The sequence below is a fragment of the Littorina saxatilis genome, linkage group LG3 (assembly GCF_037325665.1).
Source record: "Littorina saxatilis isolate snail1 linkage group LG3, US_GU_Lsax_2.0, whole genome shotgun sequence".
NCBI lineage: Eukaryota > Metazoa > Mollusca > Gastropoda > Littorinimorpha > Littorinidae > Littorina > Littorina saxatilis.
In genome coordinates, this window is record NC_090247.1 from 71,650,818 (window position 1) to 71,668,317 (window position 17,500).

The window sequence follows — 17,500 nt, forward strand, 5'->3', positions numbered from 1 at the left end:
TGTCTTTCCCTACTCTAGCTCGACACTTGTCTTAAATGGCTATGAGGCTTAACACTCTCATATTTAATTATTACAATCTTATTGTAGATATTCGTCATACCAGCCATTCTAAAATTCGTCAATCTGCGAGAACGCCAAAATAAATGACATTCTAACAGTATTAAGTCGAGATGATCAAAAACAAACGGGTGTTACCAATTATGGAGATAAACAGAAAAAAGGTCGTGCCCTAAAAGTTAAGTGTCATATTAAACAATGTTGACTATTAGATAAAATGGCAAGGAGCGTCACTTTAAAAAAAAAAGTTGACAACAAGGAAAAAATCGTCGCGTAGAAGCTGTACGATTGGACAGGATTACAATTCTGTCTAAAAGATTACAAACGTCTTGTGGAGGTGCATAACTGCAAGTGAGCTGTACCTACTGTGTTTTTTTGTAAATCAACACACACGTGTTCTCTTGCAGGTTCTCACGTCATATTGACCTCTTTCTTCATTCAACATTCAGCAAGCCATGAATTATACATTGCCATTTAAACAGACTTCCTCAAAAGAAAAACCAGTTACTGTTGAAATCTTGAATTTCAACCACAAATGAATTATAGATTGCCATGAAAATCATAAAAAGAAAAACAAAGTTATTTTAGTTCTTATCTTGAAATTTAGCAAGAGAGAAACTATAGATTTTCATCAAAAAACAGGCCTCCCAAAAAGAAAAACAGTTACTGTAGATTGCCGCTAAACTAGCCCTCCCATAAAAAAATCAACAACAACAACAACAGTTACTGCTCTAATCTTAGAAAAGAAAAAACAGTTACAGTAGATTGCCACTAAACTAGCCCTCCCATAAGAAAATCAACAACAACAGTTACTGCTCTAATCTTAGAAAGGGAAAAACAGTTACAGTAGATTGCCACTAAACTAGCCCTCCCATACGAAAATCAACAACAACAGTTACTGCTCTAATCTTAGAAAGGGAAAAACAGTTACAGTAGATTGCCACTAAACTAGCCCTCCCATAAGAAAATCAACAACAACAGTTACTGCTCTAATCTTAGAAAGGGAAAAACAGTTACAGTAGATTGCCACTAAACTAGCCCTCCCATAAGAAAATCAACAACAACAACAGTTACTGCTCTAATCTTAGAAAAGGAAAAACAGTTACAGTAGATTGCCACTAAACTAGCCCTCCCATAAGAAAATCAACAACAACAACAGTTACTGCTCTAATCTTAGAAAAGGAAAAACAGTTACAGTAGATTGCCACTAAACTAGCCCTCCCATAAGAAAATCAACAACAACAACAACAGTTACTGCTCTAATCTTAGAAAGGGAAAAACAGTTACAGTAGATTGCCACTAAACTAGCCCTCCCATAAGAAAATCAACAACAACAGTTACTGCTCTAATCTTAGAAAAGGAAAAACAGTTACAGTAGATTGCCACTAAACTAGCCCTCCCATAAGAAAATCAACAACAACAACAGTTACTGCTCTAATCTTAGAAAAGGAACGATCGTTCGTCGCTGACGATCAGACCTCGTATGGGATAGTCTTTGATTATCGGTCTCTTCTGGCCCTCGACTTCCCTGCGGCCCGGAACAGCCTTTAGCAAAATATATCTCTCGTTATCAAGGCCCCCATTTCCTGTTCTTTCAATCCCCATAAAAACATTTCGATCTTGTCCGAGAGCGAGGATGCTCTGAAGGTTAATGGACTCGTCCGTCGAGGTTTTTGACGTCGGGGCACTCTTTTTGGAGAGAGCTCGGACCGGGAATTCACGTGGGCTCGAGCGGCTGGCTTTCGCAGGAACTCCTGCCGGAAATGACGTCACTCTGGTCTCCCCGAGTTCTCGGCCTTTGCTGAATGGCGGTGCAAATGAAGTGACGTCCCTTTTCTCCCCTTTGAAGAGTCAGCTGCGGAATTTTTAGGAAATGTTCGATGAGTGTGATGGGGGAGAAAGGATCTCGTTGTTTTCGGGCAAATCCCTCTGATGAAAGTCTTTCTCTTTCATTGCAATTTTAGGAATCGCCCGCGGCTGACTGGTTGATTTACGTTGGTTTAAGCAAAGCAAGACCTATTTTACACAGCTATATGCCAATAATGCGCATGGAACCGTAAAACATGGCACAAGTTTGCAACTAGCGCAACCCTCCGATTTTCTCAATACTTTCAATGGATTATATCCATTTTCTTCGAATTTTGCCCACCACTGCTTATCTGCGTTTTTGGGTCTGTAGATGCTTTTAATAAAAACTTTCTTTCAATTTTTCCCATTTTTATTATCAGCCTTTTTTTGTCTGTAGTTTTAGCTAAAGCTGATTACCGTGCCATTGTTGCGAGGTTCTCTTTGCCTACTTTCTCAAGCAAAAACATTTGAAGCTGACGTGTCCATAACGGTGGGACTAATCAACCATAAAAGCCTTTGAAATGCGGGCTTGATATCTGTATTAAACATTTATCAGGCCTCCCCCAGTAACATTGATATCGGCAGATTATTGTATCCACTCTTCATTCCTTTGCGCGCTCTCTCTCTCTCTCTCTCTCTCTCTCTCTCTCTCTCTCTCTCTCTCTCTCTCTCTCTCTCTCTCTCTCTCTCTCTCTCTCCCTCTCCCTTACTCCCTCCCTCCCTCCCTCCCTCCCTCTCTCTCTCTCTCTCTCTCTCTCTCCCTCTCCCTCTCTCTCTCTCTCTCTCTCTCTCTCTCTCTCTCTGCGCGCGCATGCGTGCATGCGCGTGTGTGTGTGTCCGTGTCTACGTGCTAGTGTGTGGAGTGTGTGTGCCCCTACCTCTCCTTGTTATGCGACCGTCGTCTTGACATTCTATATAATGCTTTGTAAGTAAAAGCGAAGTAGACTTTTTTCCCTTTTTTTGCTTGGTTCAATTCCCTTCGCGGCGCAAAACTACAAGAGTTTCCACTCCGTTCTAATGAAAACCGGCTTCCGGTGTAAACTGGGAAACGATGAGTGAGCATGCGCAAGGTATTCATGCGCGTCGAGCTTGGAGACGGAGCCAATAAATTTGTTTGGTAAACGATTTGGGTATCGACTCCGTTCGTTGTCAGAATCTCATTATGTCTCATTAGTGTCCTTACTCTTCTCTCTCTGTCGATGGCGCGAGCTAAAGTGGGAATGGTTGTTAATGTTTGGCCGTTGAACCGAGTGTCTTTTCATTAGGGTTTTGCTGCCTTTTTTATGCGGGGTAGACTGCTGGTTTTGTTGAGCGTTAAAGACTTGTTTTTGGAGGTGGTATTTTTTTTCCTTTTGGGGTTGACTGGTCGGTGGGTGGTTTCTGGCTGGACTGACTTTTCGCCTGACTATTCTTAATGTGTCCTCTCCTTCTTTTTGTTGCTTCCTACTTTTCCCTTTCCTCATCCATCCCCTTATTTCTTGCATATTCTTGGAGCTGCCACTTCCTTAGGTTTTATTCATCGTCGCCCATTTGTGACATCTCTCTCTCTCTCTCTCCCTTCCTCTCTTTCTCTCTCTCTTCCCCTAAGGCCACCCGTCTCAAATGCAATAAAAATCGCAATCAATAATTGTCATAGAGCTCATTTCGTTCGCACTCTGCGAAAAGCAGCAGACATTGACAATAAACTGGAAATCATACCACTTAGCATTGCCCAGCGCAGCAATACGAATCAGAGAGGTAGTCGCGCTGATCGAACAAATATTTGCCATTCCTGGGACAATTCTCCAGAGCCTTTGCAGCTAACTGTTGGAACCTGATGAATTTGACAGCCTCCCAAACGACAAGGTCTGCAGGATTAATCCCCCTTTTGATCTGTCAGTAATCATTTCGTTAGCTCTAAGCAGACGCTGAAAGTTGTCGTCTGCTTTTTTTTTTTTTTTAATGATAGCTGGCTTATTTTCGTTGGCTGAATTTAGGCGGAGTTTTACCTGAACGTATATACAATTGTGTTCGTTTTTGAATAATGTAACTTACTTCATTGCTTTTCAGTTACCATAATGTGATTGCGCTTAAACAAAACAATCTTTTTCTTTTTTTTTAATTCTTTTTTTTAAGGAACTTGAGTGGCAGTGTCATAATAGCTTTTTGAAAATGCTTGCCTCTTTTGTAAAATGTGTTTTGTAACATTTAAAGCTATTTTTACATACATACATGGTTGTCTTTTTTGCAGTGGTTTTTTTTCGTGGCAATCGGAGCTCTTTTGGGATAATAAAAAAAATGGGATGATCTTGCATCTCTGGGCATACCTTGATACCTGTGCCCAACGTTACATACTTTTCAAAGTAATAGCAGTTTCATAACATGCATACTGTGCTCTTACATATGAAACATTTTTAGGAAGTAAATGAACCAAGGAACGGTGTTCTATAATCAAGTATACAACGTAGATCCTCGTCTCTTTCGCTTTTTTTTGTTTGTTTTTTTTTGTGTGATGGTGGGGGTATTTTTTCTTGGACATAAAAGTTTGGGATGGTCTCGAAAGAACATGCATTCCCATTCTGTGCCTGATTTCAAATACTTTGTATGGCAATGACATTTTCATAATGTGCATGCACCCTTACATAACTTTTTTTTAATTTCCAAATAGACGAATTTAGGAAACATACATGAATAATGTGTATAATTATATGAGTGTCTCTTTCGCATCATTGTGTGTAACCTAGGATGCTATTTTGCGGACGTTCAACCAAACTATAGAACTTGCCCTCTGCACCGAGTGTTACATACTTTTTACATTGATGACACTTTCATAAGAGGCACGTTCACTAATAAATACAACATGATTTTCTTACAACGCGCCAAGCAGAGTTCAATCCCTTTCCAACTCTCGCATCTTCCCCTGGCTGGTTCGTAAGAGGGTTCTGCTGTAGCGAGCTTCAGACTGTTCTGGCCATGCAGTGCTCTTTTCAACCCTCGCCATGTCCTTGGTCACTTTTGGAATCGTTACGAAATTTCTCTCCGGCATTCCTGGGGCGGAAAAAGCCAGCGAGTTTTTCAAACAGTGACAACTCCGATCGCAATATGGTTTTAGGCGCGGCTTGAAAAGCGTGAAGCTCAAGCCTCGCTCTGGAACGCCGCTGAAAGGCGCCCATTGATTGGTTCAGAGTGCGAAATCAGGCCACTTCCGGTGGACACAATACCCCGATTGGGGGCTTTTCTGGAAGCTCCCATCACCACCATCATTCACACCATACACACACACTCTCTCTCTCTCTCTCTCCCTCTCTCTCTCTCTCTCTCTCTCTCTCTCTCTCTCTCTCTCTCTCTCCATGCCACCCACGAGTTTGTGTGAGATGGGGAGATTGTGTGAAAGGGTGTGTTTTGTGTTTGCGTTATGCAGTGGTGCTTGTTCGTTATCCGATGGCTTGAGGGTGGGGGTGGGGGTGGGGGGAGGCTTGGGGGTGGGGGGGGGGGTACATGGTCGATAGGTTTGCATGTTGACCGCTTATCACGTTTCGTTCTCGGGGCCTGGCTGAGGAACTAGCAGTCTGGCTGAAAGGCGGGTTTTTTTTTCTCTCGGATGTGTGCTCCTGCTTCTTTGAAGTAGCAAGTATATAATGCTGGCTGCTGTCATGTATATGTGACGGTCAAACTTAGAAATACTCTGGTTAAGTTTTTTGGTTGCGTTGCTGGCATCTTTGAAGTACCTTGCATGACCTTGCTGGCTTCAAGAGTTTACATATTAGCACTCAATTTTGTAGATGCTCTGGTTGTGAAGCTTACCCATGTAAAGTACCCAGTCTAAAATATTCTGCTTGAGAGTTTTTCGGATGTATGGCTTGCCCCTTTTAGGTACCAAGTATTGTGCTGGCTGCAACCCGTATTTATGTTACAATCAAACTTGAAATTGCTCTAGCTGAAAGTGTTTTGAAAGTGTGATCTGCTTCTTTCAAGTACCCAGAATGTGCTCTGGTTGCAACCGTAAAGAATATTTTTTTTTTTCTTTTTTCTTTCTTTTTTTTTGACCTCAGTTGCATGCAGGCTGCTTCAACCCTTCCTTGTTTTCTTCTCTCTTTTTTCTTTCCTTTTTTTTTCTTTTTTTTTCTGTCTTTTTTTCTTGTAAATAGGCGGTGAGCATCCTTCTTCATTGGTCTTTTTCTTCTTTTTTTAACTCCAACATAGAGGTATATTACACTCACGAGACATGGACATTTTCTCTTTACAATGGAAATATTCCTTATATTTACAAATCAAATTTTCTACTTAATATTTGAAACTCGAAAATTACGAACACTGATCCCTGACAAGTTGTCTTTCTAAAAATACTAATACACATTTTCCCAATTAATATTACGTGATTTACAAAATTTCTCATCTTTTTACAACAACTTGTGTCTTGATAGCCAAATATTATATCCTGCATCTTAAAATTAACCCTCAATCCAGCCTTTTCCTCTATCCAGTTTTCTATCTTCGTCCAAAACAACTTTACCGGTATGCACTCATAAAAGAAATGTTCAACAAAATCAACTTCCGTCCAACAAATACAACATCTGTTATTCTCCCTGACTTGCATTTTACATAATAAAATATTTGTTGGATATATGTTATGTAAGATTTTCCATTGCAATTCTCTTAACCTCACTTCTTTGGAAACATGGGCAAGTGTCCAAATTTCCTTATCTACTTGTACACCAAACTTCCTCAACCAAAAATTATATACACAAGGTTTTTCTACAGCAGTATCTACACTTTTCTTTTCTATCATTTTTCGTATTTGGCTTATTTTTATCATATATATATACAGGCTACCATCAAACAATTGCTTATCCATCTGGACAATAATATGTTTATTTTCAATCCAATTAATCCATACTTTGGGTAATGCGTTTATTAATGCCCAATAATCCAATAAAATATTTGCATTATTCTTTCCAATTTGTATATATACCTCTGCTGCTGACTTCAATCTCTTTTCTTCCACTATAAACAAATCACTTACTCGTTCAATCCCAGCATTTTTCCAATACAAATAAAACAACATTTTCCCTTTATACCGAATCAAATCATTACTCCACAAAATCTGTTTATAAAAACTGTTTACATCAATTTTATCATGTTCCATCCTACGCTTGTAACTCAAATGTGTCCACACTACCCTCTGCCAAAATGGGCTTCCAATCATTGTCAAATTCAATTCCTTACTCGGTTTAACATTCAAATCAAAACAACCATACCCTGAAACAACATGTCCCAGAAACCATAGTGGTATAAACGTCCAATTTGCTCCCTTCTCTTCATACAAACGTCCGACCCATTGTAAATAAAAAGACTCTTGCATCCTGTGCACATTTAGCATTTTCAACCCACCTTCACTTATTTCTTTCTCCATTACTTTTCTTTTCACTTTTTCAAATGCTTTTTTATTCGAACACTTTCTCTGCCAAATAAACTTATAAAACAATCTATTTAACTCTGTCAAAACCCGATCTGGCAATCCAATCGTCTGCATCACAAATACTAGCTGTGAAATAAAAAAACATTTGATTATTACAATTTTACCGTGAATCCTTAAATCTCGTCGACTCCATATCTTAATCAACTTCTTAATCTTCTGAACTCTTAATACCCAATTCTGTTCAACAGTTATTGCTCTATCATTATTTACGAAATATATACCTAAAATCTTAATCTTCTCTGTGCACTCAAAGGGCAACTTTTGCTGACCACAATGCTGTCCAATTTTCATTATTTTGGTTTTATTAACATTCAGGGTCAGTCCTGAAAACTTTGCAAACTGTATTATTATATCTTTAACTTTAAAGACATCACCACTGTTCTGTAAAAATATTGTTGTATCGTCTGCTAACTGTTTAATTTTTAGGGCACTCTCCTCGCCCACCTTTGAGGGTAATTCAACACCCGTTATATCACTTTTCCTAATTTTAATGGCCAGTATTTCCACCGCCAATATAAAGGCCAGGGGTGAAAATGGACAACCTTGTCTTATACCACACTTCAAGGGAAACGGTTCTGAAATCCACCCTCCGTGATTAATACTACTAAAAGTGTCTGTCATTAAAAGCTTAACCCATTTTTGAAAATCTTCACCAAAACCATATGATCTAAATGCTTCTATCATAAATTCCTTATAAATGGAATCAAACGCTTTACGATAGTCAAGGGCCAATATAAACCCAGACTTATTCGTTCGATTTAAATACTCTATTACGTCATCTATTGTACGAATCACGGTTCCAATATTCCTTCCTTTTATGTAACCAACTTGATCTTCATTTACTAACTTACAAATAACCGAACTCAATCTCTGATTTAAAACCTTTGCCAAGATCTTATAATCTGTATTAAGTAGGGTAATTGGACGCCAATTATTAAGGTCTTCCCTGGGTAATTCTGTACTTTTTTGTAATAACTTAATTATTCCTTGTTTTTGCGTAAAAGACAAATTATTATTACGAAAGGCTTCATTAAACGAGTCTGTAATCATGCTCTTTAATCTATTCCAAAACATTTTAATAAACTCTGTAGTGAGTCCGTCACTTCCAGGTGATGAACCATTTTTCATCATCTTTAATGCTGCTGCCACCTCTGCTTCCGTCAACATCCCTTCACATACATTACTATCTTCGTTCGTTAATTTAACCAGTTCTTCTTCATCACAAAATTCCTTTGCTTCTGCCCTGATGCGTTCCTGACTTTCTGGACTTTTACCATACAAACATTTATAATACTGCACTTGTTCATTCAACACAAGAAATTGATCATCAACAATATCACCATTACTTGCCCTCACATGTGTCATCACATTATTTTGGGCTTGTACTTTTTCCAAATTCAAAAAATATTTCGTATTTCTTTCTCCTTCTTCTACCCACTTAGCTCTTGATCGTACATGAGCTCCTCTTGCTTTATCCATGGTCATTATTTCCAATTTCGATTTAACATTAAACATTTCTGCCTGCAATTTCTCATTATTAGGTTGTTCTGCACAATGTTTTTCCAACTGTTGCAACTTTGCTTGTAAATCTACAAATTCATTCTTCTGGCTTCTTGACCTTGATTTACCAAATTCTATACAAACCGATTTAATGTTTGATTTACATGTTTCCCATTGATCCTGAGCATTAGCACCCCTAGGCACATTATTACACATCTCCTCTATTAACGCATTCATTTTTTCAACAAATGCTTGATCTTTCAAATAGGAATTATTAAAGCGCCAGTAGCCTGGGCCCCGTACAAATTGGGAATCACACATTTCCACCAAAACCCCTCTGTGATCGGTATTTGCAACCGACACAATTTCACAACTTACACAGTTTGGAATAATGTCCTCTGTTACAAAGCAATAATCCAGTCGCCGTGCGATAAAAGGGTTACGTCTGCACCATGTATACTCTTTTTCCTCGCCATGCAACATTCTCCAAACATCACTCATATTCAGTCTAAATATTATATCTTAGGAACTAGCAGTCTGGCTGAAAGGCGGGTTTTTTTTTCTCTCGGATGTGTGCTCCTGCTTCTTTGAAGTAGCAAGTATATAATGCTGGCTGCTGTCATGTATATGTGACGGTCAAACTTAGAAATACTCTGGTTAAGTTTTTTGGTTGCGTTGCTGGCATCTTTGAAGTACCTTGCATGACCTTGCTGGCTTCAAGAGTTTACATATTAGCACTCAATTTTGTAGATGCTCTGGTTGTGAAGCTTACCCATGTAAAGTACCCAGTCTAAAATATTCTGCTTGAGAGTTTTTCGGATGTATGGCTTGCCCCTTTTAGGTACCAAGTATTGTGCTGGCTGCAACCCGTATTTATGTTACAATCAAACTTGAAATTGCTCTAGCTGAAAGTGTTTTGAAAGTGTGATCTGCTTCTTTCAAGTACCCAGAATGTGCTCTGGTTGCAACCGTAAAGAATATTATATTACCAGCAATTATGAAAATGCTCTGGACAGCCCAGAGTTTTGCGGATATATGGTTTTCTCTTTGGATATCCAAGTTCATATCCTGGCTTCAACCGTTTAAATGATTTTGTTCGTGTCAGAGTACAATACAGACAGACAGTCGGAGAGACAACAAAGAAGCAAGCTAAGAAATTGAAATACAGGCAGAAACTACTACTCTTCTTCTTCTTCTTCTTCTTCTTCTTCTTCTTCTTCTTCTTCTTCTTCTTCTTCTTCTTCTTCTGCGTTCATGGGCTGAAACTCCCGGGATCCCACGTACATTCGAGCGTATTTACCTGTTTGACAGTTTTTAACTCACCAAGAAAAAGCGCCCGAAACTTGTAGCTCGAAGGACAAATCGATGCTCGTTGTGTCGCGATGTCGTTAGTCCTGTTAGTACGTCATTATCCAGACGTCGTTACTTCATTCTTCTGACGTCAAAACGCCCGAATAGTGTAGATATCAATACTGTTGCTTTTCTGGTCAGAATAAAACTCAGCTCCCCCGCGCAGAAATCAAAGATCTCGCCTTCAAAATAAGGCGGAGAGACTGTGGGAAGGTCGGGTGGAAGGAAAAGGATATATCTAGACTGCAAAACACTCTTGTTTGGAAATACTGATTTAACTATATCTTTGAACACGAAAATATTCTCTGTTGTACAAGACTATGTTATGTTAACTAATCACTTCGGCTGATATTATATTGACTGTGCAATTGATGCAGCCAGGCATTCTCTCTCTCTCTCTCTCTCTCTCTCTCTCTCTCTCTCTCTCTCTCTCTCTCTCTCTCTCTCTCTCTCTCTCTCTCTCTCTCTCTCTCTCTCTCTCTCTCTCTCTCTCTGTCTTTCTCTTCATCTTATTTGTATAAAATATAATGAAAGATTATCAAGATAAGTGTTGAAGCTATCACTTGTTCGCCATGTTTTGCTATCGGAATGTGTATTGATCATCATTTCAAGAACGTGTCCATAAGCAATCTGCTTGTTAACGTTCTTAATGTTGTTATTGTTTGAAACGTGTGTATGAGAAAATTGAATAAAATACGCTTAAACCAAAAGGATATATATCACAGGCAGAGGAGCATACAATTAAGACACCGAAACAGAGGTTGCTTTAACTTATCTTTTATTGAAGGAAATGTAACTAAAAATAACCACTCAGGTAGCTTATGATATCTAAATCAGAAATATTCCAAAAAAGTTTAGCTAAATCTGGTAGCAACCAGAGACAATGCTATAAGTTATAAATTAGACACAATGAACAGAACTCTAATACAAGAAATAGGAATGCTTACATAAAACCAGAAATAGCAATTATGGACGGTCATACACGTAAAATTCCACTCGTGAAAAAACACACGAGTGTACGAGGGAGTTTCAGCCCACGAACGCAGGAGAAGAAGAAAAGGTAAACCCAATGTAACTAACACACACCCACACAAGGAATAGCTATAGACAGGGGAGGCAACTGGGTCGGGCAGGAGATAACACACACAAAGAGACGGGGTACGCCACTTGGCAACAAGACTATCAGAAAAGGCGTACATTAGTGTGAATCGCTTGCGTCTGGCAAAGATAGCTTCCGTATCCTTTTGTAAGGGAGTTAAAGACTTTCGACGTCTAAAGATAAGTCGTAAAACTTAAGCGGGAATGCGATCAGAATGTGAATAGCTTTCGTCTGCGAAGCGAGATTCGGTATTAGGGGAAGGGCTCCTAATATGGACCGGCTCCTAATATGGACCACCTTCTGTTCTGACAAACTAACGGCGCTAGAGCGCTCAAAAAAGTTTTATTCGCTGTATTCACCCTCTCTGGATAACTTGCAGATGTCAAAGCAGTTGCAGAAAAAGAAATCTCAAAACCGTTAGGCTTTTTCTCTTTTTTTCACTTTTGGCAGCGTTCACTCTAAATTTGCCGCCTAAAACGGACTTGTACACCAAGTTGTATCATGTTATTTTAGCGAACGACGAAGAAGAAGAAGTATCATGTTATTTTGAAATATAGGGAGCTTTTTACAGTGATTCGTAAAGGCCGCTTCATTGGTCCATATTAGGCGCCCAGGCTCCTAATATGGACCCTTTGTGATTTTTTTCTGTATTTCATTTTTGCTGAATGTCTATCAAAGCTATTTCACTCTAATTAGGCCTAACGGTTAATGTAAGAGAGAAGGACTACCAAACACAAAATGAAACTTCTTCGCAAGAAAACAAGCTAGTTATGAGCATGAAACAAAAAGTGGTCCATATTAGGAGCCTTTCCCCTACTTACGTTATTACATATCTTAAAACTAAATACAGTTTTAGATTTTCGAACAAAATGTGTATATTTAGAATGTGATGATGCTAGCACACACTCACGCGCGCACGCGCACACACACACACACACACACACACACACACACACACACACATACACACACACACACTTACACACACACACACACACACACACACACAGACACACACACACACACTTACACACACACACACACACGCACACACGCACGCACACATGCCACACGCACGCACACACACACCAGAAATGTGTAAGCCGCTTTGTCTTCGCGAATGTTCCATTCATCAGCAAGTTTCCTGGATTTTGAAAATCATGAAGCGTTTCGAGTACTTTCTCTCATGGAGTTTTCTACACAGGTATAGCAGTTTTTCCAAGCACAATGTGCGCTTGTATAACGCTCAATGTCCTTCGCTCCTCAACACAATGAACATTATTCCTGATCGTTGATTTCAACCTTTTTTCCCCCATGAGAAACAAGGCTCACTTCCTTACATAGGAAGTACGATCCGCGCACGAACACAATCAAGAAGATGTCAGACTGTTGAGTTCGATACCCATGCTGGATCGAGGGGCTTGGGGGGAGGTTATTTCCCGCCGGAGCCCCCCCCCCCCCCCTTACCCAACCCGGCAAATGTACCTTTTCCTACAGGAGAGACCCAGCATACACCTTTCAAATGATAATTATAAATGTGTACATCCCTCACACAATACGCCTGGCCTGCCCACGAATCCGTTCCTCGTTTTAGAAGCCCCCCCCCCCCCCTCACACACTAGGTCCAGCCCTGATACCATACCTCGCTTCCCACCACGAATCTTGTGGTCAAGGTTAAATCACCTAACGCGACCAACTCATGCCAAAAACACCGGACAATTTCACATCAAAAATTGTTTATAAAGCATGAAAAATTCATTCATAATGACAGGCCTGAAAGCGGCGAGTATTTTACTCGCCATGGCGAGTAGAAACATGTAACTGGCGAGTAAAAATGTTCATCTACTCGCCAAATGCGAGTAAAGTTGCTGAAACAAATTGTTGGTTTGGCTAGTGAAGTTTGCTCTCTGGCAAGTAAATGTTCAGAATCACTAGCCAAAGGCGAGTACACCATTTGTTGGACTTTCAAGGCTGCATGAGTATATGAACGATCGAGTTCCATCAGTGCACCATAGCTCTTACAGACTCCAATTTGGATGTGTTATAACACAGAACATTTTAATGCGGCCACCCTCAACTTCAGCATCAGTCACACGTAACAAAGCACGCCAACATGTTCTTTCTTCGCACGAGTCATTCCCTTGCCCTTTGGTATTGATTTGATATGAACAAATGTTAGGTGCGCTTACCAAACATGAACAGCCGATTCACAAACAAACATGACGATTAGGCCAAACAAAAATATATGTTGGTTTAGGGCAACATGACCCAAAAGAAATAGGGTCGGTATAGGTCGGCTTTTTTTTGGTTAATGTTTATTTTTTTTATTTTTAGTCTCGGTATGGTTTGCAAAATGTGCCAGAGGTTGGTTTAGGGGGATTTTTTTAGAATTGAAAAAAAAGTTTTAGGGTCGGCGGGAAAAATTAGGGTCTGTCGGGTTACCCTAAACCAACATATATTTTTGTTTGGCCTTACATGAATGATGGCTGGTTGGTTGGTTATTGTTTTTTGTCGTCCCTGAAAACCTATCTCGCTATCCGGTACCGATGCATTACCAAAGTGAACGGGTAAAACGGCACACGTAAGATGTCATTGACCAAGCTCGGACATGTTACGAAAGTAAGGCCTTTTTTAGTCACTCATTGGCGTCATTGCGCTAGCCAGGTGTGTGCGCGTTTAGGTGTAATCAGCCACCTGCATTTCTGGTAGAATGACGAAGGTCTCTTACTTTTCACGGTGGTACATGACACGGGTGTGGGACACGGATGTCGTCTCTGAGTATGCACGTGATGTTGACCCGTGTCCGTCCCGGCCTGAACTCGAACACGTGACCCGCAGATCACAAGTCCAGTACTCAACTCACTGAGCTACCAGGCCCGTGGCCAGTGCAAGGTCAATATCCTAATCAAAATATGTAACAATGGCTAGCTAACTAAACACCATTTGCTATAAGATAGTTTGTTTGTTTTTCTTCGTTCATAAAATACTCCCTTGCCCATTGGTGACTATTTGGCATTGACAATGGTTGACAACAATGAGGACGCTTACAAAACAGAACTCTGACGTTATCAACTGTATCCGCCACGGTTCAGGAACATCATGTACGTTGAAGTAGTGTTGTTCCCAGACCTGGATCTTCGGTCATTGACGCACATTTGTTGTTTTTGTATCTGTCCTATCGACTGTCGCATTGGTCTGACCCCTGGCCTATCGACTGTCCCATTGGTCTGACCCCTGGCCTATCGACTGTCCCGTTGGTCTGACCCCTGGCTTATCGACTGTCCCATTGGTCTGACCCCTGGCATATCGACTGTCCCATTGGTCTGACCCCTGGCCTATCGACTGTCCCGTTGGTCTGACCCCTGGCTTATCGACTGTCCCGTTGGTCTGACCCCTGGCCTATCGACTGTCCCATGGTTTTGACATGGAGGTGGTCTTCTGACCATCAATATTCTTACCAAGCGGACAAAGTCAAGACATTTGGACCTAAGATACATATTTTTTACTTCAGATCCAACTGACCTTTTGTCCTGTGCGGCTGGGAACTACACTTAACTGGCCGAAAATAGGACAAAAATTATGGGAAATGCATCGCCGCCAGATCATCTTAGAAATTGGGAATAGAAGGTGGGGGGGGGGGGGGGCGGTGGTGTGGGACAGGGGCAGAGATGTGACTTTCATGAAGGCTGAAAGTAGGAAAACGCCTAATCGATATCCTAATACTGTAGAAATATAGTAAACACGAGGACGCTTACAAAACAGTACCTCTTACGCGATCATCTGCATCGGCCACGGTTCACTGGCATCATTGAGTTGAAGCGGGAACAAAACGGCAACAGCAGAAATCCATCGGTGCCAGATCATCCAAAGAATATGGGGAAGGCGGTGGGGAGGATAGAGGGGGGGGGGGTGTGAGGTAAATAAGGGTAGATGGACTGAATGGACCTACTAATGCAAAGTCAATATCCTAACAAAAATAATAGCAAATGTATCGATTGGAGATTGGATTTCCCTTCTTTGAGTCATGTGACGTCAGAGGCCGACAAAACTTTATAATTTGGCTTTTCAGGTTGACCGAAACTTCAAAGGAACTAAAAAAACAAAAAACGTCATGTGTTTGATTGCATGTGTGTGTGCTGTTCAATGTCAAAACAACAACAAAGTGAGTACATGACGTGTGTTTTGTAGTTCCTTTTTTTTTTTTTTTTCTTTTTGACCTCAGTTGCATGCAAGGTTGCTTCAACCCATCTTTGTAGTTCCTTTGAAGTTTCGGTCAACCTGAAACGCCCAAATATGAAGCTTATGTGTTTGATTGCATACATGTGGATTGCATGCATGTGTTTGTGAGCTCGTTCAATCGTCAAAACAACAACAAAGTCATAGTACCTGAAAGGAATTCGATCGATACATAAATGTTATTTGCGTGTTTGACCAAAATATGACATTTTACACAGATCTCGACAGTCATTGTTCACCTCGACCGCTAGCGCGGTCTCGGAGAACAATGACTGTCTCGATCTGTGTAAAATGTCATATTTTGGTCAAACACGCAAATAACGTATAATAATGAGAGCGCTTACAAAACAGTACTCTCATCGGCCGCATCGGTGCCAGCTGGATTAGCGCTGACCAAAATTGCACTTGTCACACAAGCAAGCTTTTTTTTGTCATTCGCAATCACGGTTCAAAGGCCTCACTGAGCTGAAGCAGAACCAAAACAGCAGCAATTAAGAGAAACCAGTCCTATTGATGGCGCAGATCATGCACAAAATATGGAGGGGGTTGGGCGGAGGAGGGGAGAGGGTAATAAATGGAGTTTAACGAGAGAGAGACATTTGACCAACAGCGTCACAGGTTATGACGTAGGCGGAACCAACCTTTGAGAGGTTATGACCAGAGGGGAGGGTGGAGGGGAGGGAAGCGATGAATGGGGTGAGGGGGGATGAGGGAAGGTGGAGTATTACCACCATTTTCATAAGCTAAAATTAGGCGACACCAACGTCCGAGCGGTGGTTATCAAACAGTACAAAAGTCAAGCAGTAAAACGGCAGCCCCGATGATGACCTGTCTTCGGTAACGATCCCACCGCCCCCTCTCCTCCAAGCCAAATTCCGGCTCGTATGAGCGTCATCTAGAAACTACTTCCGGTATCAGTTCCCAGAGTGCGTAACGACCCGGAAGTAATACGACGGCGAAGGTCAAAGCTTTTCACCCGTTTCAAGCGTGAGTGGCTTTGTACACTGGTCACCCAGCGCTGCTGATGGGGGGTCATCGCGGCTTGATTAATCTGAGCGGGGTCTGGGGAGGATAAAAAGGCGCCGATGAAAGAGGTTCATTACCAACACCCATTTACCTTTTTTTGCGTTGACTTGGAGGCTAAATTGCTCGGTCCTCATTTTGTACTAATTTAGCCGTTGTTGTCGCTACCTCTGCTGTGTGTGTTTACGTGCACAAGCAGTGCCAATACGTGACCTCTGGGCCATTCACAGCTTGGGAAAGTGGTTATATATATATACTCAACGGCAAACGGTTTGAATGTTGTGTCACAGCCGTTATATCAAACGCAATGGATTGTTGCTTTGAATACAGTTGACGGAGACCATAATCATGCGGGTTGCACGTTGATTTTAGTCATCTGCGGAAATGAACGACGTCATGGTATACGACTTGTTTCAGTTAATTATCTTTGTTGTATAATGGTTTCATTTATAAAAAGAATGTTGGCAGCTTGAGAAACATGTTGTGTGCGAGTACTAAATTTTCTTGGAGAGCAAATAATTGCACATCTGTGGGTATGAAACCATCATTCCAAACTGTTACTGTGCCAGAGGATCATTTTTCAAAGTATAGAGAACTGGAGAATACTACATGGCTTGAGACCACTGCCAGATTGAAGTTTGATCTTTGATCTCTGAGCACATTTTCCAGACATTTCTACATCTAGAGACAGCGCGTCAGCAGGTTCGGCCAGAGGCTACACCCCAAGCATTGTTGACCAAACTCTGGGGACCTGTCGACGATCTCCAAAAGATTTGTTTGTTTGTTTGCTTAACGCCCAGCCGACCACGAAGGGCCATATCAGGGCGATGCTGCTTTGACATATAACGTGCGCCACACACAAGACAGAAGTCGCAGCACAGGCTTCATGTCTCACCCAGTCACATTATTATGACACCGGACCAACCAGT

The 17,500-nt window shown here is 41.0% G+C and overlaps 1 protein-coding gene across 1 annotated transcript in view; it reads left to right on the top strand.

The window, feature by feature from the left end:
- Positions 1-17,500, top strand: part of LOC138963174 (tryptophan 5-hydroxylase 1-like) — a gene marked incomplete in the record, with an annotated part of 58,556 nt that overhangs the window by 11,800 nt on the left and 29,256 nt on the right.